Source organism: Corvus brachyrhynchos, unplaced genomic scaffold (assembly GCF_000691975.1).
Source record: "Corvus brachyrhynchos isolate BGI_N302 unplaced genomic scaffold, ASM69197v1 scaffold42, whole genome shotgun sequence".
NCBI lineage: Eukaryota > Metazoa > Chordata > Aves > Passeriformes > Corvidae > Corvus > Corvus brachyrhynchos.
The window spans coordinates 444,280-471,583 of record NW_008237242.1 but is presented as its reverse complement, the minus strand read 5'-3'; the positions used below and the strand labels follow the sequence as shown (position 1 = coordinate 471,583).

Genomic DNA, 27,304 nt, shown 5'->3' with positions numbered 1-27,304 from the left:
CCAGACAAAGCAGAAGTTCTTGTGTGATCTCAAATATAAGAAGTAAGCACTAAGAAAGCAGAAGCTAGGTCAAATGGCAAATATTGAGTAGAAAAGAATTGTAAAAATCTCAAACCAATCCAGAATATTTGGAGCAATCGAAATAGAAGAAACCACTGATTAATTAGACAGGAGTTAGTGGCAGTGGATAGACAGTCACTGTATGTATATTGGTGCATAAAATGAACCAGTGACAATTCTGTAGCCCCAAGAACGTGTGGTACCACACATTCAATATCCATATAATTAAATTCTCTCTCTTTTCTCCGAAACAGTATGGCCTTGTCCCAGTCTGTCTGTAAGGAACAGTAAGTGGTTCATGCTTCTTCCCAAACACTCCTGTGCACCCCCTGGAAGAGTGCTGTTTTGAACAGGCTAAAAGTGGACCAGAAGTGTGCTAACTGTTAAGTAGTATGGACAGATGAATGCTTGAGCCTGAGCTTGTGCCATGACTGTGTTTTGTTTACCACAGTAAATATTGCTGGCAAGTCCTGTTCACATTTTAGTTTCGAGTGTATTTGTTTTCCTTAGGGACATCCTTACATGCTTTGCTATCCTATCCCCGAAGGACCATTTTAATACAGCACATTTATCAGCATGGGTTTAGTCCCTGTTTAAATCCTTTGAATAGGAATAAATCTTCCCCCACTTAACAACATCAAATCTTGGTTTTCTTATAAATCAAGCTTTCCCAAGCTCAAGACACTACATGAGAAGTGACTAAAGTGGGACAATTTTGAAAATATAGAATGTGTCTCTAGTACTGTAAGAGCAGTAAGAGAAACAACAACAGAATTTTTGTTCTCTAGCAAGTGAAAAGGCCAAAGATGCGAATTATCTTTAATGAAAGAAGTCAATTTCTATGAGTTGCTGGATGCTGTTAATACCAAGCTGAAGAGCTAATGGTACTTTTAAATTCTGAAGGAGAGAAGTAAAACAACATAATCAACTACTTGACTATAAACATTACAAAGGGCACCAAGGAGATGAGTAACGTGACTGCATTGTCATAAACAAATTATGTCATCCCAGCTTTATTTCTTTCTCTAAGAGGACAGCAGGCCTTTGAGATAGAGACCATTAACTATTAAATACCTTTATTTAATAAAGCCTGTAGGGAATAGGTTGTATCCTTTTATGCTGTATGGCATGCCATTTTCATAGACCACCAGGGTAATTCGATCAGGATTAATTTATATTAGAGTAAAACCAAAACTAGTAGGAAAATCAGACCAGAGGTAGTTATCAATAGTTCAGCATCAAAAGTTTGTAACAACTGGAGTTCTATATGCATCTGTCCTCTATCCAGTACTATTCAGGATTTTTATTAACATCCTTAAACATTGACTTGAAATTAAAGAAATTAAAGAAAACTGGTGTGGTGGAGCTGCAAAGGTAGATAATACAGAATATATTTCAAAAATTGAAATTATGCTAGGAAAAAAAAGAGATGATATAAGAAGAAAGGGTGGAGACTTTCAAATTTATGTAGGAAAAAATAGCCACATGATAATAAGATGAGATACAACTAAATACCAATTCTGCAAAAGTAAAAGGGTCTCTAGACTACAGCAGCTCACAAGATGAGAGTGTTAAGCCTGTTGAATGCAGTTTGGTGTTTATCCCTTCAAGTATCTGGATATGAAATTCATTTCCACATTGAAACCCTACTTCGTTTGCAAAAGAAAGACTTTGTGTTTTGCCGTATGTTTCAGTTATTCTTTGCAGATAAGCGTATTTTATCAGAGTTAGATGTATGGCTACTTCCTGGTTTACTAGAGAAAAACTACCTCTATTTGTGAGAAGGACAAGTATCATGTCACATATTAGGACGAGTATAGTTCTTGAGATGGGTATTTTTCCTTCAGCATTTACTCTTCAGCAATGCTAATGTCTAAATTGAAGTACTTAATCCATTTTTTGGAGTGTTTCGCTTGAAGAACAGATAGAATAATTTTGGAGAAACTGCGAGAAAGCAACAAGCTTTGCCAGAAATTCAGAGATATCTATGACAAGGGAAAAACTTGAAACGTTTGATCTTGAGAAGATAAGAGAGGAGGATGAGAGTGGAGGCATACGGTAACAATTGTCGCATATTTTAAAACTGTTGCATAAAGGAGCAGGTTGATCTGTTCCCTACCTCTGGTGCATAGAATAATAGGTCCAATTCACAGAACAGGCTATTTCTTTTATGGTAAAGTATTTAAAACCATCCGGCTTTTGCTGCATTACACAGTTAAACCCTCTGGGTTTACCACAATGGAGACTTCCTGTGATTCCTACCTTCCTTGTGCTATAGCATTTAGATAATTTCTCTTTAGCACCTGTGCCATGGTGTCTTAATTTGAATTTATCTTCCTTTTATCTGTGATTGCCACCTCTGTCTCACAGCTTTCTGTTTCAGTGAGTTTCAGGGCAAAAGAATCTTCTATCACAAGCTGCTGGAAGTGCTCAATAAGATGGATTTTGAATAAACAGAATTTATTAGTTCTTGTATGCTGAGGCAGCCTTCCTTTCTGTCTCTTCAGAAAGTGTATTTACGTCTGTTGGTGCACTCCAAACTAATGTGCTCCTGCTTCACTGCTCTTTGTGCGTAAAATTCTTGTTTCCTAAGAATGTTTCTTCAACTTACCATTCAAATGATTTTCTCCAAATGTAACTAACTGATGGTTGCATTGTTTCCATGCCAGACTCCATGGTTTCTTCATGATCTGGTTTGAACCATCAGGCCCCTGCAGTAGCCAACTCTCAGATCTCTATGGTCTCTCTGGTATCCAGCCCAGACTTCGGAACAGTCCAGTACCTGATTCCCCAGATTTTTATCATAAAACAAAACTTCAGAAAAATTCCCATCAACTATATGAAATGTCTTGACTTGAAGCAGAAAATTAGGGAAATTTGAATTGAAGTAAAATGCAGCAAGAAGTGCTGTTGTCCACAGAAGTGCAGAGAGTTACACTTGCAATATTCTGAACATTTTGGTTACCTTAGACTATAAAAGAATACAAGTACCATGTGCCTTTATTTTTCATGTTTTCTATGATCTCTTTGAATTTCAGTACTCTGTAGCTTTGGTTTATTTCAAATTTTAATTTTCTCTGTGTTTACTCAGTATTCAGTTGTTTCAGTTAAAATTCTGTCCGGGGCATGATTGATGTTTTTTTGTTCAACAATGACTGTATTACTGTGCAAAAGTTGCAAACTACTAAATACTGATTGAAGCAAAAAGGTAGATATTGCATCACTTTTACTAAACTTGTGAATTGCAAGATTTGCTTTTAAGCAGACAAGGATTATGCAAGGAAACAAAGATACACAAAAGTAAATACATGCAAGGATCACTTATTAAAATAGAGCCCAAATATCAGGAATTTGCTGTAGGCATTGGTAGTACCACCAGTGTGCAAGTACCACCATCATTTGATGAAATTCATCCCCTTGTGACGCTCAAACACACAGTTGCACAAAAACAAGCTGAGCTTCACAGACCTCACACAATATGCTGGGAAAGTCCAGCAAGGCAGAATTACAGCCCAGTACTACCAGCATAAGAATGAGAGCTCCCACCAATTTTTGTCCATGCAGAAAGCTGAAGGATGAGACAGGCTATTAGTTTGTTTTCACATTCAGACAGAAGTACTCTTTAATAACTGCAGCTTAAGAAAGTTGGCAGTCTCCTAAAGGAACAAGATGAAGGCACCCACGCAAATTACTCTTGAGCAAAAGAAAGAGAGGCAGTTCAATGAAGTACCAAATTGGCTAAATTGTGAGTTCTTCAATGAAATGAAGAACCTGACAAGTGACCTGAGAGTCACATAAAAGACAGAAGATAGGTGAAAGGCTAAATTGAAAATTAAGAGCATATGCATATACCTCCAACATAACAAGGTGCAGAATGATATACAGATAGGTTTTATTTTCTCTGACCCATTTTCTGAGAAGACAATTATCTACCAAAGTATTTCTATTAATGTAAATCCTCCTTGTAAAAGTTGGTGTTTTTTTCTTGAAAATTGCATTAGAAGTACAAAATAATTCTCAGCAAGTACATTTCAAAGAAAGTAAAAATGTGAGCCTGACATCCTGAGAGGGAAAATTAATCAAAGGGTGGGGTTTAAAAGTATTTTTTGGTTAGTATGTTCTGATGTGTTTCACAAATGTTTTTCTTGTAATAAAAATTAATTATTATTAAACAAGTGTTCTACATGGACACCTCTAAATCATTCTAAACTATTTACTGAAAACCAGTATATTAAATAGTCACTTTCGACAATATGCAGAAAATGAGAAAACCATGAGGAGAAATTATGGGATTATGCCTTGGAACTGAACAGTGATTTAAAAGAACCTGAGAATATCAGCTTCACACTGTGCCTAATTGTGTAAAATTGAAAACTTTATTACACAGATTGGCTTTTTGCTTTAAGAAGCAAGATAAAAACTCAGCATTCTCAAAAAGCTTGGTAGATGCTAATTTCCTCCCACAAGGTGACTTGTCCTTAGATCATCCATTTCAGAAGCATTTCCTGTCTCTTGTACATATGGGTAAGAGAAGGCAGCCGATTTCGTACATCAATAACTTCAATACTTTCACTTAATCATCCCCTGCTAGTGAAGTGGAGTGCATATGTCAAATGCTGTGCATCAAATTGTAAAGGGTGCCGGGAACAGAATGCATTGCAGTCTTTCAAAACTACTGTAAGACTATGAACATAAAGCTGTGGTTTTTAACAAAGGAACAAACCTATCACAAAACCACCTTTGTGTCTTTGCCTCTGATTAGTGATCAGTGCATATCAGCAAATTAATAATAACAGAGTTTTGCTAAGAAGCCAGCATTTTAATTTTCCTTAACTAAAGTACCTTCTGCAGCAGATAAGCTCTTTACAAGGGATCTCACTTAGTTTTTTAAGAAAGCTTCTGATCTCACAATAATAAAAGATGATGTAGAGCTGGAAAAAACAACGTCATCTACTATAAACAGGTACTGAGGAGTGGAATTTGAGATGCCAAAATGTATTTGAAAGTGAGTGTTTCCCTACGTAATTACAATTTGTTTTCCTCTGCCATTTTGACGTACACAGAATGAAAATCTCTTCTCTTGTTTGTGCAACAGGCTTACTGAAATGGAGATCAGGCTATTAGACTGTTAGCTTTACTATGCTGAAGGGAGTAGCTATAAAAAAGGTTTTAAGAAGCAAGAGTTGTTCTCAAGACAAGAATCATTACTAAAAAATAATCGTATTTTGTAACAATAAACTACAATTGTAGAAATCTGAAGTTTGTGCATAATGATAAAACACTGCTTTAAATTTTTACCATCTGTTAAGCACCTAAATCCTGTCTAAGTCATGTGAGTTGGTCATATACTGCCACTTACTGTGTCTGAGCACCTGGGAATTATTCTTCTAGATCCTCATGCCCATTCGTGGAATGCTGTCAGCTGGACTCTAAACTAGGGCATCAGCTCCTGTAGCTCATCCAAATCCCAGCAAGGAGTGTGGCTGTCTGCTTTTCATCATCCTCATGTGTCAGTGCCTACCTTCTGTGCTGGACATTCTCCCAGCACACAGCTGTGCACACCCAAACATGTTCAGGAGTGTTTGTTCTGCAGAGCCAGACTCTTCTAAAAAGAGAACAACGAGAGCACACTGTGGTCATAAGTTACAACGAGGGAAATTTGGGTTGAAATAAGGAAAATTATTCAACAGACAGTGATTAAACTCTGAATTGGTTTAGCTAAAGGGGCCATTGAAATCTCCATCTTCAAAATCCTCAAAGGCACCGCTCCCCACTGGATTATGAGGAATAGGAACTTGTCCTGAACATTCTTTTCCTAAGGTCTGAAGTTTGATTTCAGGTTTTATTTATTAGAGAAGCAGTACCTCAAATGGATTCTTAAATTAAGCAGAGCATGTTTGGCCTTAGGGAAATGTAGTAATCATTTAATTTGAAGAAACTGCTTTTTCTGCCCTTACAGTTTATTTTCTGTGCACTACATTTTCTTTAATTTTGTGATGGTAGTTCATTACCCTTTGCTAGGAATATCTCCGTGAGAAACAGCGTGAACAGACAAAATTAGCATTATTTTTTCTATTTGTTTCTAATTGAGGATGATTCATAAATAGTCTTATAAGTGTTTGTATTTTTAATGATTATGCCCAGATTTTTTTGAAGTCTTTATAGAGGTTTTTTTCAAATATGTAGTTCTATTGAAAAGGCCATTTATGTTATGCAGAAAGAGCAAGGCATGTACATTCAATAAAAATTCTTATTTTAGTTTAAAGAAAACAAAAATAAATAAATGAAATAAATAAATGAAATAAATAAAAAACAGCTGCTGTCCTTGCAGATAGGCAGACTTACTGGGCTATTAAAGATCAAGTACCAAGAAAACAAGCATAAGTTCTGCTTGTCAGAATTCTTAGAGTGTGCATTATACTATTAATTTGCATATGTTTTATTTTCAATTTTGCCTTCCATGGAAGTACTTCTGATTAGTGTGCTGTGTGCTGTATCTCACAGATGACCTGAGGAAATTATGTGAAGTTTCTGTTTTTCCAGTCCCCAGAATTTCTCTCTTCAGGTGGTATCATTGTGAAGTTCCACGTGTTGGTTCCTTCTTTTCAGTCTGTGGCTTGTAAGAAACTGTCGCAAACATTTCCATTGCTAGGTTTCTACTGTGTGGCTGCCTTTTTTCTCTTTGCAGAACTTAGATCTTTGTGTTAGTGTACAGATAAAAAAGCTTCAAGTCAAAGTAGGGATACCCCACTGCTAAAACACTCTTCTGGTTTTGAAAGATGATAATAGAACAGCGTCAGTTAGAAGCATGGCTTATTCATTGTAACTATTTGTTTCTTGTTAACAAACTATCACATGCAGAACTGGATTGCGTCCTAGAGAGAAAAGTTGTTTTCTCTTGCACTTTTGTCCATGACTCACAGCGCAAAGGAAAAAAAAACAAACCTGAAACACAACAGAGAAAAGGAGAGCTAAGTAAAGATTAATTATTAGTAATTATGTCAGTATTAAACTGATAGTCTAGAATGCTTTTAATGTACTAGTGGTCTTTATGTGGTTTCATCCAACTAAAAGATATCATTCTGATTAAAAGGCGAATCAGTGCCCCCAGATGATTCTGAGTAGCAATTAAATTATCTTGGTAGAAAATAATTAAGTGGAAAATTGCATAGTCTTGATGGGAGGGAACTATTTCAAAATTTCCTGTTTAGGACCCAGCTGGTTTTTTTCTCTAGTTTCTGAAAGATCAGGTAGTTAATGATGGCAAAGACATCTTCCTTCAGGTTATCTCCATGGATTAGGCTTAAGAACATTCATGTTGGAGGAAAAGATGCCTCATACCTCCTGTTGTTGTAATTTCTTGATTTAAACTGTGTTAAATAAATACTATTAGAAAAGCAGTCATGCTGGGTCATATGAAAGGTCCATCACTGTCTCTTCTCCAACTGTGGCCAGTAAGAGTTACTTGAGGGAGTATGGCAAAACTTTACAGCTTTCTGGTTAATCTAAAGAATACTAAATAAGTGATGAAATACATTTTTCTACACAGTGATTATTCAAATGTTAAGTAAGAGAGCATGTAGTGGGTTGATCCTGGCTGCATGCCAGGTGCCCTCCAAAGCTGCTCTGTCAACTCCCCTCTTCAGCTTGACAAGGAGGAGATAATATATGAAAAGCTCACAGTCGAGATAAGGACAGGGGCAGATCACTCAGTGATTATTATCGTGGGCAAAACAGACTCAACTTGTGGAAAATTAGTTTATTACCAATCAAATGAGAGAAGAATAAAGAGAAATAAAAGGAAATCTTAAAATGCTTTCCCCCAACAACTCTCATCTATCCAGGCTCCACTTCACTCCTAATTTCTCTTCTTCTTACCCCCAGCAGATCAGGGGTTCTGGTGAGTTCATCACACATTGTCTCTTCTGCTCCTTCCTCCTCACAGGAAGGACTCCTCACACTCTTCCCCTGCTCCAGTGTGAGGTCTCTCCCACGAGAGACAGTCCTCCACAAACCTCTCCAATATGAATCCCCTCCATGGGCTGCAGTTCTCCATGAACTGCTCCAGGTGGTTCCCTTCCATGGGCTACAGTCAGAAAGGCTGCTCCAACACAGGTCCCTTGTGGGCTCACAAGTCCTGCCAGCAAACCTGCTCCAGTGTGGGCTCCTCTCTCCATGGACCACAGGTCCCGCTGGGAGCCTGCTCCAGCACAGGCTTCCCATGGGGTCACAGCCTCCTTTGATGGCATCCCCCTGCTCCAGTTTGGGGTCCTTCCCGGGCTGCAGGTGGATCTCTGCTCCCCTGTGGACCTCCAAGGGCTTCAGGAGCACAACTGCCTCACCATGGGCTGCACCAGGGGCTGCACCAGGGGCTGCAGGGCAATCTCTGCTCCTGCACCTGGAGCAGCTCCTGCCCTTCCTCCTTCACTGACCTTGTGTCTGTAGAGCTGTTCTTCCCACACTCTCACTCCTCTCTTCAGCAGAGAAATTGCTTGTCAGTAATTTTTCCACCTTCTTAAATACGTTATCCCAGAGGCACTGCCACTGGCACTGTCACGGGTGGGCTCAGCCGTGGCCGGCATTAGATCCATCTTGGCTGTCTCTGTTGGACATGGGGAAAGGTCCTGGCAACTGCTCACAGATGCCACCCCTGTAGCCCCCACCAGCAAACCCTTGCCGTGCAAAGGCATACAACAGTATGATTCTTAAGGACCTTATAACGTGATTTTGAATAGCAATATATTTTTTGGAAGAGAGTATTAATTTCTCTTTCATAATGGTATTAATACACTTACTGGAAAAAATTCTTAAGGAAGAGTTTTCTTCTAATATAGATACATCTCATAACTGAGTAGCCAGCCATTCTACTCTTAATTTGTTTATGCTTATGATTAAACATCACTCAGAGGCACCGCCATCAGTGGCCATCAGTAGAATGGCATGCCATGTACATTAGGCCAGGTTCGTATCTGAATGGAGTCAAAAGGAGTATTATCATCATTGTATAATTCTGCTTCCTACATATTGCATACTTTATTGATTTAATATGTCCTCATCTACTACAATTTCTGATTGATTTAAGGAGCAAAAAACTCAATGGAGTTCTAATATTTTTGCATTCAAAGAGGATAAAATGTAAGAATATATGGCAGTATATAAAATATACTTTTGCAGCTAATGCTCATAAGGCAATCGTGTAAGTTAGCAACTTGGTATCATTTGTGTTTAGTGTCTTTTAAAAAGCTGTATCTGCCCTACAAAAATGGATGAGACCATTTCCTAGAATATATTAAGAGATGAATCAGTTTGAAATATAAATAACTAGGAGACAAGTCCTCTGAAAGCCTGTTTTTGTAACCACCTCTTTTACTATTTGTCTTTTTGGACAATATGAGATTCTGTGGGACATAACTGTGCTAATTAGATGTAGGTTTTTGTGGAAATGCGTCCTGGTTTAGAAATGCAAATAGGCTTTCTGTAACAGTACAAATATCCAGTAAGAAATGGCTTGTTGTATGATAGTGTAACTTCACTTACAGATTAGAGAAAGGAAAACATTTAAACTCTGAAAAGGTTGGCTGGTTTCTCATTTAACTACCAATACAGAGAGACCTTGTTATTGGATAAATACTACTCTGTGTTCATAGCATAACTGTTTATCAGTTACATCTCAGGTTGTTAACCCAATATTTGTATATATATATATCTCACATCAACCAAGCTGTTGTGATACAGAAATTGTTTTGGTTATAATTTAAGCAAAAATTTCAGTCAGGATGAAAGTTACAGTTATTTAATGAATGTTCTTACAAGAAGAAAATGTATTTCTAGAAAATAAATAGGGTTCATGGTTTTTCTCCTCCTCTGTGTGATTAAATTGGTCAGTGAGAACTTTTGGCACAGACACATAAGAAATAATGAATTTAAATACAAGTAGAGGATGCAGTCTGCATTTCTTCCACTATGTTCCAATTTTGTTTTGATAATAACCATAATTAAACTATGTGCCAGCTGCGAGAGAATGAGACACTCAGTGAAGGCGTCCATGAAAGCTATGGGTTTGTTACAAATCCACAATTAAAGGAAATAGGAACATTTCATTAATTTCTTTAGGAAGTAGTCAAGTGATCAAGCATGGTTTAATAAAGTAGAAAGTTGTCACATTCTACAGTAATCCCAGCCTAGATAAGAGTTATCTGTATTAACATATAAACTCAACTGAATGCGCCAGCCTTGTACACAAGAATTTACAGACATTTATAGGGCAAGGGATACAAGGCTGAATTAGCAAATGTTAATTTCGTATACAGTCTATACCAAAAAAAAATTTTCGAACTATTTTGTATGTATATTGGAAATCATAAGACAAGGATGATTTCTGAAGAGCAGCTCTCAGTGATGGCAGCTATATTCCTTATAGTTATGTAAATTCCAGAGATGTGCTTAACATTACTTTTTATTTCAAAACAAAAGTAAACAGATAGAGATAACTTCTGTAAAACTAGAAGACTTGGTTAATTCATTTGTTCATTAATTCATTCAGGTCTTATAAAATTTTCAGTTTTCTTCAGCACAGTTGGAGGTAGCTTTGAATATCCCTCACCTACTAGGAGACCCATTTTCTCCATTATTCCAACACAGATCACAAGTTGCACTGGCTACAGGCTTGAGCAAGTGTGGTAGTAGATGGAATATTTTTCACTAGTTGATGGACAACTTTTACACAAGATGTGTTCTCACTCCTGGCAGAAATCCTGCATGCCACGGTTGCATGGCAGGCTCACCCAGAGAGTGCCAGGTCCTTCAGGACCAAGCAGTCTCCCTTCCTTTGCTTCTCTCAGCCTCCGCATTGCCACCCTCAGTCACACACTCTGATCTTGAAGCTTGCCATGGCTGCCTGCCTCCTGGAGCCATGCCTGCTTGCCAGTGTGGTCCATGCAGACGGAGGTCACACTGACTGAGATCTTTCTGGGGGCATCTGCTGCATGTTAGTGTAAAGATCACCAGCCTGATGGTGGTCTTTTACCTGAGGGTAAAAGGACTGGGGATTTCTGCAGCAAATGGCAGTCTCGCACATCCAAAGAAAAGGAGTGCAAGAATAAAGTACCGTAAGTGGAGACTGCTGTGGAGGGCTGGGGAAGGGTTACAGTGTCACACAGCCCTGGCTGCTACAGTGGTTGTGTTTGTCTGTAAGAGGCACAAAGGATATGTGGAGAAGAGTCATAAACATAATGACTGGAAATGTGGTACATGTTAAGAACAGAATTTGGAAATAAACCGCATCAGTGAATTGTGACCATGACCAAAACTACAGGAACAAGGAAGGAGTATATTTCTGATAACACGGAATACATGCAGAGTGTCCTGGACTTGCTGGCCCACGAGCACATATGGGTGAGCAAGAACTTTACAGGTGCCACCATTGTTAGGCCTTTCTCAGACAGCATTAGCTACAGCTGTGTCGAAAGGATGATCGCCACGTTCTAAGGACATCCTGGTCCTGCAGGTCCTTGCTGTACTTCTTGGGTGAACTTTCTGTGTGATGAAAGGGGCAGGACTTTAGAGGCACACTGCTCATGTGAGGGGAATTGAGCAGCCATGGCACCTGCCATGTGTTCTCTTATGTAACAAATGTCCTGAAAGTAAATTTTGTCTTTCTCCAAGGACACATCAGATGTTTTGGTGGCTGCTTCTTCAGAGGAGGTCATTGTAGAGAAAACAGACAGCAGCAGAAAAAATACTGTTCTCTCTGTAGTTCCATAGCTTCTTATTTTGTTTCTTAGAGTATTTCTACATTTTAAAATAGAGAGTTGCCCTGTTTTCCTGTTTGATTTCCTCTCCTGCCTTTTATTTTTTTTTCTTCTTGAATTAGTGGGAGGGTGAGGAATGGCGGGGGCAAACTGCCACAACTTCTCAACAGTGACTCTCCAAGGAAGGCTGGGCATTTTTGATAGATAAGGGCTGTGGGAGAGATAAAATCAAGACTGCAGTCTTCTCTCTGTACTCCTCTGAAGTACATGCCCCTCACTACCTGCATGCTCCTTTTTGCTCTTTTCCCAACTGTAAAGTCCTTTCCTTATTGATTCCTTTGACTAGATCTTCCAGCTTTTATCTTCTTTCCTGCCTTTCTCCCAGTCCTACGTGCTTCCTTTTCTGCCTAGATGTCAGAAGTCTGATGGAGCTCCTATGCAGAGTAACTTCAGGTTAGTGCAGTTGTATTGATACGAGTGTCGTTATATTCAAAATAAAGTTAGGCCCTTGCACTTTAATTTACTAAATCTTGCTTTCCATAAATGATCTGTTGGTGTTAAGGACTGTTTTTTAGAATGTAGTAGGTTATTTTAACAGATTCCAAGCCTACAAACTCTTCTCAATGAATCATTCTCTAGAAATGAAATTATTATGCTTCTAGATCAGCCACAGAGGAATCTTTCTCTCTTGATGATAGGGCAGGTTAAAATCCTGACCTAAACCGGATTTCTGAAGTTGATACACCAGTTACATGAGATGGGATGAGTCAAGCTGATAATCTCCTCAGAGACTGGCTGAGATCTATTCCAGAAGTAGCTGTGCTTTTTTATACCCTACTGAAAATCTGCTTCAATTTTTCATACTTTAGTGGTCAGTATCCTTGTAGTTTACTGTCTGGTTTTATGTGTGTTCTGTTTCTACCTGTTGTTTTTGCTCCAGAATTGTTCGTTAGCCTAACTGCTCTTCACTTGTCCAGTGTTTACTCTCTTTTGTATTTATAGACATAGATTACCTTTATAGGGACACGTAAGTGCCTGTTCCATTTTCTGCCTCAACCTTTACTTTGCCACACTAGCCCAGCCAAGTTCTATCAATCATCTTTTAATAGATAGGCTTTAGAGCCTTTACATCATCCTGGTGACCTTTCTTTTCTTCTGTCCTAATTTGAAAGAATCTTTCTTGAATGTGGGTGAGCTGTCTTCTGTGCATAAGAGATTTTACTACTACCTTAAAATATTCTCCTTAATCCAGTGCTCCTAGGATCAGAGTTGCCTTTTCTTGGCAGTATTCCACCAGAGGCTGAGTGTGCTTGTATTGACTTGCCTGACTGGCTTAAATCTTGCTAGTAGTGTAGCCACAGGCACACAGTGTTCATTAAAAGCTGAAAAAGCTAATTCAAAATCATGGGGAAATATTTAAGAGCTATCTCACGGACCTCTCCCTGCTGCCACAGTTACTAGGGCTGCATTACGTTAGCTGGCTATAAACTGGATAGTGCAGGTATAAATGTCTAAAGTTACCATTTTTACAGATCCCAGTGATAGTTCTTCACTATTACCCCTCATCTTTCACTGCTGATCTGTTAGTGATTTAGTTTTTGTTCTCTTTTCCCAATCATCCAGACTCTGGGGCTATAAAGCCTGTTTTGATTAGGGCCAAAACTGTACATGCAGACCTTAACAATACATACTTCTCTTACAGAAATTAACATAGTGATGGTGTGAACAGTACTGCTTGGTTCACCTTCATTTTGGAAGTTTCCTTCCTAGGCAAATCTTAGCTTTCTCATCCCTTCTTCCATGTTTTGATCTCCTTGTGTTTAGCAGAGTCAAGCAGATACAGAAATAAGAGAACTGGGCACAGCCTGCTACAAGGCTGGTTAAATACATATTGGGTTCTATCTTGCGTTCCTTTTCTTATTTTTGAGGTGATAGCATCTGTTCAAGCACACATTCCATATTTATCAGGAGCAATTTTATCCCTTTCAACACAGAGAGTCACTGGTAGAATTTGTTCAGAGATGGCTGAATGCTATGGGCATGTGCTGAATCTTCTCTGCCAGCTATACATTCTGTTCCCCTGCATGCTGTCCCTAGCATTTGTTTGATCTCAGAGTGAGCCTGTTCAGAAATTTACAAATAATAATAAAAAAAAAAGAGAATTGTCTTCCAGTACCAGCTGAGCTCCCTAACCTGTCTTAACATGGAGTCAAATGGGTAACACAGCACACATGGTGGGAGCAATGCAGGCAGAGGTGCAGTCTGACACTGATCCTCTGAACAGCAGCTGGTACTTAGCACAGCCAAACCACACTGAAGGAGCACACCTGAAGTTTTGTGATTTCTGTGTGGATAGATCACAAGGCACATACTCCTTACCTGAAAGTGTTTTTCAAGAAACACAAATGTTTGACGCTGTTCCTATGATTACTGTTTTGAATAGTCTGTGGACTGTCCGTTTGGTCACAAGATGTGAGCAATGCTGACCTGGATTGGAGAGACTTGTCTCTAGTAACAACTTAGCATCTGCATGCCTGAAATCTCGTTTTGTTATGAAAAAGAGCCTTCTTGCTCAGTCTATTTCATTAAAAGAATCTTCACTATACATGCATACATTTAATTTTATATTCAGTTCACTGGCTTGAATACAGAGAAGATAAAAATGTGATTCAGTTGAATCATTAATAAGAATATGTAAAAATGTTTTTACTTAAGTAGAGATAGATGAGTAGTGAATAGTTATGTTAGTAAAATTCACAGCCTCATTGCATAATGTGAAACTCTCTTCAAGTCACAGGAAATACCTCTCAAAATTACCAAAAAAAACTCCTTTTTTCTTTCCTTCTGTTTAATCAGCTTTTTGATGTAAAGCCAGCACCTTTCACTCCATTGTAAATGGTTTTTCTGTTTTTCTAGAATATAAAACATGGGCTACTGGTACACAAAAACTATTATGGGTGCAGTTTATGTTGAAGGGGTATTAGATTTCCCTTGGAAAAAAAAAATAATGGGCAATAAGCATTCAAAAGGAGCCACAACAACCTGTAGAGTATGTAGCTGATGCTTCCAATTATTCTTTTTCTGCTGCAGCATTCCTACACTCCAGAGCACACCTCTCACCTTTATAGCCATCACAATCCAAACATTGCTTGCACTGAAGAGAATCACTGTTTTGCCTGAAGCAAGGAACATAAGTGTTGCAAAACTGACTCCTCCTCTAATGGGGTGAGCATGTACAAGTACACAGAGTTGTATTTCTCCCAGAGCTACCAGGCTGAATATTTTGCAGTCAGAGCTCTAAAGCTTACAGGCTTTTTCTTTGTTTATCTTTCTTTTGGGTCTTTCTCCTTCTTTCTTTCTGGATTTTTTCCTTTTTTAAATATATGAGAAACTCCTTGAAACGCTGGATTTTCAAGTCCTTTTTCAGGAAGCATTCATAAGCTGGCATGGGTCAACATACATTTCATTACCAGGCAAAAGTAAGTACTGCAGTAAAATCTGTTCCTACTGTATGTGTACCTTACTATAAAGGGTTTGGTGTTGTATGAAGGACAAAGTAGACTGTAGTTCTGTTAGCAGAAATTAAAAACTTACAGAAATAGGTAAAACTAGGTCAGCTTAATATGGTATGCTAAATATCATGTGGCTCACAGTCAGAGAAAGAAAAAAAGCATTTTTACTTGTAAGTCAGTGATCTTTTGAAATACTGAAATAAGCTGTGGACACAGGGATGCCACTCCTTCTGTATGTTTTTTTGTAAGTGACAGTTGGCCTGTGTTTATTATTTTGAAGCAGTTTTAAGCCACTTGGTAGTACTAATCTCATTATATTACTGCTTTATATCATTTGCGTTCACTAAATATACATTATTTTTGTTTTTCATTAATGTAAATATCCTCCTGGAACTCTCATAACTGCCATCATATTTTCCACTATCTCATGTTCCCTAGCTATTATTTTTTTCAACCTGTGTTACCTTCTCCTGTGTCTGCACATACATTCACTAGTTATCAGATTCTGCTTTGTGTTATTATCTTCAGAATGTGTTGTAGTGGCATGGATTGGGAGGGAAAGGCTGAGGGGAAATGGATCTCAAAAAGAAGAGAGAGAAAGGCTGGTAAATGATGTAGCAAGGAATAAAGAAAACAATGTGCTTTGATCCAAAAAGCATTTTTTAGCCAATTTTTCATGCATTTTATTGAAACGCTGTACCGTCAACATATGTAATATTTTCACTGTTCCAGCAGTCACCTGGGAATTCATTAGTACCCTGGGAATGAATACAGTTTCCCTTGCTATGAGTTCCCTCTAGAGAGCGCAGCAGCCTGCGAGACAGTTGTGCGGATTCTGTGTCTGTGTTCCCGGCGTAAGACTTCAGCTGCGGAAATGCTGTGCTGCAGCTCTCAGTCTTTTCCTCTTTTGAGAGTTGGCTTGCTTTTGTTGAGCTGCACTACGCGCTCCCACAAGGCAGGCAGATGGATTGCCCAGGCAGCGAGCAAGTTTAGCAACAAGTAATGCTCGAATGCCTGTGTACGAAAAGCAGCCATTTACCATACGCACATTTCGCAGCTCCAGGCACCCACAGCGAGTCTGCAGCGTGAATGCACGTCAGGCTCCTGTGACAAAGTGCAGCCTAGTCAAAGTCCTGCACAAGGACTAACCTAAATCCCTACTGTGGCTTGGAGCACGCAGACCATGGAGGGAAACAAAATCTGGAGAAATACAGTTATCATAAAGCGAACAAGGAGCAAAAAACTGGTGGGTAATCCTAGCATTTTTGTTGTTGTTGTTAAAATTGACCTGGAAATCTGCCAGACTAAATTTTTATGTCTAAGATGTGGTGCTTTGAAATGGCAGGTTTTCCAGTGGACTAAACTGAGTAGGATAGTTCAGTCTCAGAATTTTCCTCTTTATTTTTCAGAAGGGCTTTAAAGTTTTTAAGCTATTTCCATTGTTCTATCATTTTTTATTGCTCAGCAAAATATACTCTTTTAATGTGTCAAGTGTTCACGGCTCCAGCTGCAATTACCACCCACAGCAAGTGAAGCTCAGCTATCAGAAACAGGGTGCTTGGGAACAAAGGGGGCTTTTGAAAGCTCTGGCCTTCGTTTAGAGATTGAGGAAGTTTGACTTCCACACATTCCTTATGGCAGTGAAGCAAATGGAGTTTGGCCACTTAATTCAGCTATATCACAGTTTGAGTTGAAACCTTTATTCTCCCAGGTGGTTTTCTTCTCCAGAATCAGACACAGGTTAATTGCAGACTCAAAGAACTAGAAATGCTTTGTTCCTACTGCCTCTTTTGTTTGTCTTGTTTGAAACTAATATTCTGGTCTTTCCAGACACTCAAATTTACAAGCTCCAAGTTTTATATATGTACCTGCATGTACATATCAATACACTTTTTATTCTTCAGGCAGGATTTTTTAGGGTGTTGTCACAAACTCTTGCTATGTAATACCCTTCTTTCGAAGTTCTACTCCTCCCTGAAAACCTTAGTTTTCTATGGTTTCAGCACCACTTTTGGTTCCCATTTATTTCTTCAGTACAGCTCCCTTTCAGAGAGGTTGTAGGGTTGCTTCACAAGGTAAGATAAAAGGGCAGCTCAATCTATACCTTAAGTTTTTGGTTGTACTCATAAATTGGACTAATCTAATTCTCTAATAACTTCACTTACAAAGACTTCCTGATTGAACTTTTCCTGATTGTTCTACAGTTTGGGGGAGATGCATTGTTTGGTCTCCACTCTTGTTTATCTGTGCTTGCTATCACATTTCTCCTCAGCCTAGCTCTGAATTTAAAATCTCCGATCACATGAGTGTATACTTAGGCTGCATAGACTTAGTTCATTTGAGGCTGATCTTAACCCTTTTGAAGAACCAACCCATGTTATTTTAATATAATTTATTCATTGGTCAGCTGTAGCTGTACCTATTCTGCAATCTTCACTCTCACTGTGGATCAATTTAATTAAACATTATGAAGTCAAGGTTGCAGGTTTTTTTACAAGCTAAATGATGAGAGAAGGATGGTTTCTATTGTCTTTCCTATCTTTTATATTGCCTGGTCTCACTGAAGAGGTGATGACCTCGTTCTGAGACCTTGCTTTATCTATCACAGATAGATACAGGTTGGTAATGGTTCTATTTAACATGAATTTTAATCGTAAAAACTTACTTGTTAAAAAACTTTCATACCCAATACATTATATTTACAGCCACTTTTTAGGCCTAAAACTTTATAGTTTCCAGTAGAGCCACTGGTAATTCCCCTCCTTGCACCATGTGCCTGCCAAGTGCAGCTGTGGCTCTGCCTGACCCTTCCTTTACTGCATGTACCCCATACCTAGCAGCAGCATATGACCAAGAAAGCAGAGTTGTTTTCTTTTCCTGCCCCACTCTAAATTAGTGAATTAAAAATAAGGAAAGAATGAATGTTCAAAATAAACATTAAAATATCTTTGCTGCTTAGAATTGCATTTAGGTTGAGTCCTCTTGCCATTGTATATAGGTTAGAGTATCATTATGATCCCTTCAGATTTACAGGTAATTATCTCTGAAAAGATCTCATTCAGCATATTTATTACATCTGGCATAATTTATTTTCCTTGTCTTGAGAAATTTTCTAATCTCCTGAATTTCAAACCCCTTACAACCTCAGGTAACCCGAGATTTTTGGCATGGCAGTTCTCTTTCCAAATTCATTGTTCCCTCAGGGCAAAGTCATTCCATATTAACAGTACTTTTAAATTGTCACATTTCCACTTCTGGTGAACGTGTGATCCATAACATTCCCTGTGAGCAAGCACGGACTGGTTCATAAAAAGAGTCAATAAACTTGGCAATGATAATTTCTGAAAACTTTCAGACCTCTAACTGGAGCAAGAACAATCAGGACTAATCATGATATAAAAACAGAGGGTTTAGAATTCACAACAGATCATCTGTTTGATGAATAGCACATTTTGGATGCTGCTATATGGTGTGACCCTTTTTTCTTGGACAAAACAGGAGATGGTCTTTGGAAAAGCAAAGATGACTTGTAGCCAAATCTACATCTGCTCTCAACCTCATCCAAAAATTGGATTGCTGCTGTTGCTGTTTCTTCACCCCTAAACATTTGCTGGTAAATAATGAGAGTTCAAGAAAGCCAATCCAAAAGGAGTAGGCTTTTCGTTCGGAAGATTCCTTTTACTTAATCATGATACAAAGAGAAAATAAAGAACAATTCGCTTCAGTGATTATAGGGCAAATTCCACCTACCTTTGGAAAGGTAGGTGGATCATGGTTTTGTGAATACAGAATAAAAATAGGAAAAAATAGAAGGTATGTACTTTAAGTGAAGAATAAAGATTAGTCTTTAAAACATCAATATATAAATTACTTATTTAGATGGAAGTGTTAACTAAATTACCTTGTTTAACTAAACTACTAAGCTACCAGGTTCAGTGGTAAAGTCTGGTCATCTGAAGTTAGGATCCTCATGTGGCCCCTTTGTTTTAAGTAATAATACAAAGTATTTTTGTTTAGACAAGGTAATTGGGTATGATCATCCTATTTTGTCTTAATATAAAGAAGACAAAAAATAGTTTCTTGTCTGTTTGTCACTCAAGGTATGTCTTCTAATCTTCTCTTCCAGAAAAGCCCTACCTCACATGACTTGTATCATCTCTTTATCCTAATCATCATATATCTGCTTAGTCTAAGTAATGCCAAATTACCCCAAACTCCCTGTAATTGTTACTGTTGTATGTTAAAATAGTATTCATACAGAAGTTCACTCTCTAATTATCATTATATACTGTTTCCTAGTTATTTTATGTCTAGCCTCTCTTCATTCCTCGTTTGAGTGACAGCAATGTAGATTTCTATTGTGATTTAGAAAAATGAGGAGAAGATGAGAAAAGGCTACAGCCAAGGGAGATGTCATTGGTCACAGTTAAAGAACAACTTTGGGGCCAGATGGTGCAGGCTCCATTCCTCCAACTCCCGCTGGAAACCTGACCCTCAAAAGTCTCATGACCTTTGTCACTAGAAGCCCTTACCCCTGTTCCAGCCATATGACCCACTTAGCCCAAAAATGTATCCGATCCATGAGGTCTCAGAAGTCCCCCCTTTGTCCACAGGAGTCACCATTTTGTCATGGTCATGGGCATACCCCATGTGATCTCTAAACCCCCTGTACTTGCTGAAAACCTTGCCTTTTTCTTTGCCACAGAAGTATGTTAAAGACCCCCACACATACACACACCTATAGACATTTTTGTGTGTTTACAAAGACAGAAGTGGAAGTGTATGAAGTGTATAAATGTATGTTTATACATAGTTATACTTCTTCATACTATACAACGATTTTATTAATAAAGTGTGTGTATAAAATGTTTAGTAAAAGATAGTGAAATTAAGTGAAAATTTAATGGGAGTAGAAAGAAAACAAAATAAAAGGAAAGTACAGTTAAATGGTGTGGGAATATGTCAAAGGGAGTGGGGGGGCCATGAAAAGATCTGAATATGCATTGGGCGAAGGGGTGAGCGTGTGAAGCTGTCCAGGAGGCTGTCACCCAGCCCCAGGTCATCCAAACAACAGACCAGACCTGTGAATCTGACCAAGAGGCCCTCTTCACCTACCTTCAAACCAACCAGGTCACTTTGTGGGGTTGTCCTGCAGCTTTGTCCTATTCTAGAAAATATAGTTAATATTACTTACTAGAGTTGAAGGCCAGAAGGAAAAAATAACTTCATGGGAGCATGTTTGTAGGGACACCTATATCCCAAAATGTTTTCCTAAAAAGACCATGTACATTGGAGATGGTTGGGCTGGGATTATGAAAACAAAAGTTTGTGTAAGGGGAGATGAGGCAACTCTTTTCTACATCTCAGTGTTCCAACAGCTACTTGTAATACCATGACAGGGATTATGCTCTGTATATTCCCTTATCCTTATGTTGATGTGGGGTTCATAGCACTTTCTGAAAACAGAGTCCTGGCTGAATACGCAAAGACACAATTTTTCTGTGAATTGTTTTTGTTCCTGCTTAGAACCACAGTATTTAAAAAAAAAATAAACCAGCCAAAAATCCCAGCTTTGAAAGAAATGAAATGGTAACAATGGGAAACCGGTCACCATCACCCCAGTGATCAATTAATAAATAAAGTTACATTGAACGTGACTGAAATGTTGCCTAATGTTTGTTTCTCTGTGGGCGTGTAGTAGTGGCATGTTAATAGACCGCAGCTTCTGTTAAAAGGCATCTTCTGTGCTCCTGGAGAACTGGGAAGCTTTGGGAGTTTAAGGCCCTTTTCTGCAACAAGCAATACTGTTGATCGGAACATAAAACAGGTGGCCTCACATCATGTAAATCAAGACTCGGGATATACATAAGGCTGTGAAAAAGTCTTTTAGAAGTAACAGGTATTTGTGGCCTATTCTAAGCACAATAATGACAGCATTAAGTTCGTTTTAATGGTGGTGAACATATTATCCAAGTGTGCCTGGACTGTGTGTCTGAAAGGCAGAATGGGTTCTCAAGTAGCTGAAGTTTTAAAACCATTTTTCCTGCCTCAGTAATTACGGACCAAGCAGGGAATGGATGTTCTTAAATCAGCCTTCACACAAGCTGTTAAATTAAAATAATTTTCATGTCTTTGTTACTAGTAATGAAGTAGATGCCTCTGTCACAGATTGCTTTAACAGGGTGCTCCAAACCAAGACATGGAGATGTTTTACAGCACACAGTTACCATTTGCTACATTGGTATGTTACTGGAGTTTATAATAAAGAACAACAACCACAGCTTCTTCGTTACTGTCAGAGCCGGACCTGTATGTGAAACATTCCGGCTGTGCAAGGAATTGGAAAACTATGTCTGGTAATTGGTGTAAAATTAGACTAAATATACTGCCACTCAGAAAGGAAGACCATTAGGATGTTTAGGACAAAAGAAAGATTTTACAGTGTTTATGAACAGATGTTCACAGGTATTAGTTGAAAATGTGAGAAAGGGTCAGATGTACTGTTTAACAGACTACACCAAGGTATCAAGTCACATTCTATTCCAATGAGCTTTAAAAAGTGAACACTACTGAGGGCAAAATTAAAAAGTTTCTAGCGGTAAAAAGATGAGGGAAGAAACAGCTGTTTGTAAAGGGGTGTTGCTTGCCCTAGAAATTTAACAGCTGGATAAAAGTCTCTCAAGTCCATGATGTTTAGCAGTTGGAGCCAGAGTGGGAGAAAAAGAAGGATGGTAAACCGCAGTTTTTACATCATGCTCCCCAACAAAGCTTGCACCGAAATATCCCCACAAAACACCAGTTTGAACTTTACCAAACAGCCATTCAAAGCCCCTGGAAGCTGTCAGACCAGTGGGAGGTGTGGTTAGCAGAAATACAATACCCAGACAGCTGGAATAATATTAATAGTGCTGCTGGGTAAGACATGGCATTATTCTTTGTGGCAAGTCCATTATTCATCCATATGCATATTGCTGGAATTTATAAGCACTTACTGGCTCCAACAACAGAACTATAACTGTTGACCAGCCTTGGACCTGGTCTTCAGTCCTGCAATTAGGAAAACAAAGCTTAAAATGGATGAAAATTCTTGTACTTTTTCTACAGCTGGAAAACTAGCAAGTTTTTTGGAAACAACTTCTGAGGTTGCCAGTGACAGTTTCCTTTTTCATTGACATGCCTGGAAGGTTTTTATCTCCATCTACCTCTACACAAAACATTGTTGAATACCAGCTGGTTTGAGATTTATTAGTCCCATTCTTATGCTGAGTTCTGGAAAAAGGTAATACCAGTGAGCACATTGCAACAACACAGTACAAACTGGATTATGTGCTATTGAACCAACCTCATATTGATAGAGAAAGCACTGAAATAAATACAGATGAAAGCAAGCATGTTGTATTTCACAGTGGAAAGGAGGTTGTGAATTTTATCTGTTGACCTGAAAGGTTCTGGTATTTCAACAAAGCCACCAAATAGTAAAGAATAAGTAGTAAAGGGAGTCATAAAATAATTAAAAGGACCCCTCCTTGTACATTAATTATTAGACATCCCAAGTGGAGTGGAAGCTGGATTCTACAGCCTCTTTTCAAAAGTGATACGATTTTTCTCAAAGAGTTTGGGAATTATTAAGCCACATGTTAAAAGCATGTCTAGAAACGTGGCCAGAGATGTGATCAGATATGTCTCCAAAGCAGTTGTGGCCACGTTGAACTCTGGCAGAGCAGAAGGTCTCTAGGGCTGTTGAGAGACACGTCACAGCCCCAAAGGGCTGTCCTTTCTCAAATCCTCAAAAGAAAAGGATGGGTAGTGCTCTGTATTCCAGCCACCAGAGGAAGTAAAAGCTGTAACTACTGACTTCAGAGTATGGTTTCATTTGCACCTTAATCTGGGCAGAGGGACCTCTTTAATAATTTAAATAATTGGATCTGAACAGGTAAAAATTAGGGGTTTAATACTACAGAAGAGGAACAGGAGTCAATACTGTCATCCTGCTGTGCAAAAAGTAAATACCATGCCAGGATTTACAAATGGGAGTGTGGTTTGCGTTGTGAAAAATGTTTATCTTATTCCCGTCAATATTTTCAAGGCCTCAGCTACAATACTTTGTATTTCAGCGGCACAGTGCTTCAGAAAAGATAGACGGGGAGTCAGCAGCAGAGTAAGAAGATTTAGAGAGCTGGAGAATGTGGTACATGAGAAAATTCATCAAGACTGTTACATCTAAATAAGAGAAGATATATTTGAAGTGTTCAAAGTAGTGTCTCAGCTCTGCAGTGAAATGGGAGCAGTTTGGGTTTTTTTGCTTTTAGGCTGCAAAAGAAGTGCTTGGATTAAGTTGTAGCAGGCAAGATATAGAACAGATATTAAGATCATTTTATTAACAAAGGTACTAAATCAGTAGTCTACATTGCCTAAGGAGGTTTCAAAATTCCCCTAGTTGGAAGTTTTTAAGAATAGATTAAGCAAATCTAAGGTATTATATTGCCATTGTTGAACTCTTCTTGGAGCTCTTGGGGTCTAGATGACCTCCTGAAACCTCTTCTAGTCTGAATTACTGGGAAGCTTTTATGCATGAAATTATGAGGTTTCACATTCTCTGGAAACAGAAATATAGCTCTGATGTTTGTACAGTGCCCAGCAAAGCAATTAGACCTAGAGAGTCTGGTCATCATAGAAACTGTACAGTAATAATGATGTCTAATTAGCATGCTGTGTTGAAGTGTAACTGTAAAACTGTGATTCCCTGTGCTATCAGTGATGTGGTGGGTTGACCTTGACTGGCTGCCAGGTGCCCACCTAAGCCATGCTGTCACTCCCCTCCTCAGCGGGGCAGGGGAGAGAAAATAGCAGCAGGCTTATGGGTCAAGACAAGGACAGGGAGAGAATCAGTCATCAATTACCATCACAAGCACTTTGGGAAAATTAATTTATTGCTTAATATCACAAGAGTAGAGAAATAAGAATAATAATGAGAAAACAAATCTAAAAGAAAAAATCTCCCTATTCCATTCTACTTCTTAGGCTCAACTCCACTCTTTATTTCTCTGTCTTCCCCCAAGCTATACAGGGGACCTGGGATGGAGGTTGTGGTCAGCTGATCACGCATTTTCTCTGCTGCTCCTTCCTCCGCATGCTCTTTGTCTGCTCCAGCAAGGGGTCCCTCCCACGGGAGACAGTCTTCCATGTATTTCTCCAGTGTGAGTACTTCCCACGGGTTGCGGCTCTCCACAAACTGCTCCATTTTGGGTCCCCTCCACAGAGTACAGTCCCTCAGGAAGGCTGCACCAGTGTGGGCCCCTTGTGGGGTCACAAGTCCTGCCAGCAAACCTGCTCCTCTCTCCACAGGCCACAGGTCCTGCCAGGAGCCTGCTTCAGCCCAGGCTTCCTATGGGGTCACAGCCTCCTTTGATGGCATCCCCTGCTCCAGTGTGGGGTCCTCCGGGGGCTGCAGGGGCAGCTGCCTCACCATCCACCTCCTTCACTGACCTTGGTGCAGAGCTGTTGCTCTCATACATTCTCATTCCTCTCTCTGGCTGGAGGCGCTGGGGTTTTTGTTCTGTCTTTATAAATCCATTTTCCCAGAGGTGCTACTGCCATCACTGATCCTGGCACTCAGCTGTGGCCAGGACCAGGTCCATCCTGGATCCATCTGGTATTGGCTCTGTAGGACATGGGGAAAGCTCCTGGCAGTTGCTCACAGAGCACCCCCTGTAGCCACTCTGCTACCAAACCCTTGCCACACAAACCCAGTACAACCATATTTCAGAATTACCTGGCATCATTCAAATTATCTTGGCTGGTTTGAGCTTTATTGGAAACTCTGGCAGTGACTAGTATAGGTAAAAATCATTTTTTGGAACTAGTACATTATCTATACTAGGAGTCAACCATGATAACCTTTAGCTTATAATTTTAATATGTTCTTGTCACAGTAGTCACAAACGAAATTTAAGTCTAGAATGGTTGTAATCTGTATCATACTTGTGGGGCCTTTAGTGTTTCCTTTCAGAGTGCTGAGAAGGAGGTACTCAGCTCATCTGATCGGTGATAGTGTATCCTATTAAACTCAGGGAGCTCATGATGTCCAATCTGTTGTGAAATGCCTTCATTAAAATGAATTTTTTTAGGCACTCTTTTAGACTCTTAACTAGAAAGAATGTATTAAGTATAGCCTTTAGTGCCACTGCCTCTGCTAATGCCAGTTACTGGAAGCCATAGCCCAGAAGAAATTACAACAAGGCTAACAAATGCTTTATGCTGAAGAATTTCAAAACAAAAACTTTGCAAACCAGAGCAGTTTAGAGCAGACAGCAGATGGAAGTGGGAAGCTATTTACAGTACACAGTGATGTTACACAACAGTTTTTGGAAGAAAATGTGGAAAAGAATCTTTCGTTAACTGAAATTGTAAGGGGAATTGGCTACATTATACAACACTAAAAACCAGCATATATTGGCCCCTGTGGATGGTTATATTAATGCAGTAATACTAATTTAAATGCTCAAGCTAATTGATTCAGAACTATATGGTTTATATGTGAATGGCACTGATACTGGCAGAAACATTTTATGTTTCAGACACAAAAAATCTGAATATTATTTCACAGCAGCAGTGTAACCCAGAGGTGCAGCTGATGAAGTAAAGAGGTGCTTTTAAAGCAGATGGTGTTTTATGACACTCAGGTCTTTTGAAAGCATCACCTGACCCCATAAAAAGCATGAAGGGGATAGTGCAGCTATTGAATTAGTGTGTTTAATATCTGGTTTGATAAACAAGTTCTGAACTTAGTTACAAGTTATTTTCATTAAAAAAAAAAATACTAGCCTATTTAAATGAGTTTATAATTCTCCTAAGATTGAACTCTTTTGTTTTTAGAACAAACTTCCGTGTTTCTTTGTCTAATCCTTGTGGTTCTTAATATAATTTTTAACCAGAAATTTTAGCCAAAGTAGTTGAGAAACTAGGACATTCATTCTCATGGATTTTTAGAGATTCAGTTCCAGGTCCTTGCTTTCTTTCAGCTTTAGCCTATATCTTTAATAATCTATCCAGTAGAATAAAAGTACTATGATATCATTTTTTTCTAGTTTGAAAGAAATCTGAATAGCTACTCTGGAATCATTTTACTTCACATCACCAAGCAGTTAACAGGTGTTAATATCTAGTATTAATGAAAATGAAATAGTTTCATTTCTTCTGTCAGTAGTTTAATTCTTCATAAATGATACAGTGTTAACTATAGCAAGTATCCTGGCTGTCCAGTATTGCAGATGAATGTTTTTGCTGCTGTACTATGCTCTCTGGTTCATTTAATGTTTAATAACTCTTCAAGGAGGAATAGTTCGAACAGGCTAAGTTGAGATACAGAAGTTGAGGCTTGTCCATAACTCAGTAGTAACGACATTGGATGGGGTCTGAGAGATGATCAGAGGGGTCCCTGGTATTTTTAATCTAATCATATCTATTCTTGATGCAGGCCATGAGTAGAGTCCTGTAAAGAGAGGTAGAGAAAGTGTGGACATACATAATTAGCTGACTAATTAGTCTGACTTCATTTCTGCAGTGCATTCTGTGACAAGTAAGGAGTAGCATAAGGAGAAAAATGTATTGAATTTAGGAAGGACAGGTTGTTTTGCTGCTGTATTGTAGAAAATTAACTGTAATTGGTGTAAGAGCCTAATAATAAGAGAAAGGCTCCAAAAAGTGCTTCATCATTATGACCGCTCAACACCTGAAAGGCTTCAAAAACGCTCTGTCATTTTGACTGCTCAAAACCTGAAAAGCTCCAAAATGCCTCATCATTTTGTCTGCTTGTCATAATACGGGTGGTTTGGACCCTGGCTAGCCCGCATTGAGGCCCATAAAAAGGAAGGTGAAACTGGTGCAAGTCGGAGGGAAAAGCCAGGGGCAGAGTCCCTGACCTTTGCCTCTCCCCCCACCACCACCATCGCCTGCTGCGAGACTCTCTGAGGCCTTCTGTGG

The 27,304-nt window shown here is 38.9% G+C and overlaps 1 protein-coding gene across 11 annotated transcripts in view; it reads left to right on the top strand.

The window, feature by feature from the left end:
- The window catches only part of PRLR (prolactin receptor), a 135,660-nt gene that overhangs the window by 32,469 nt on the left and 75,887 nt on the right, over positions 1 to 27,304 (top strand). The window contains exons 1-2 of one of the 11 annotated variants that reach the window (XM_017730215.1): positions 14,519 to 15,289; positions 24,382 to 24,519. The exons of 6 other annotated variants lie outside the window; for them this stretch is intronic. The gene's annotated coding sequence lies outside the window, so the exon portion shown is untranslated. 4 more of the 11 variants (XM_017730220.1, XM_017730211.1, XM_017730217.1 and 1 more) reach the window with 4 other exon arrangements.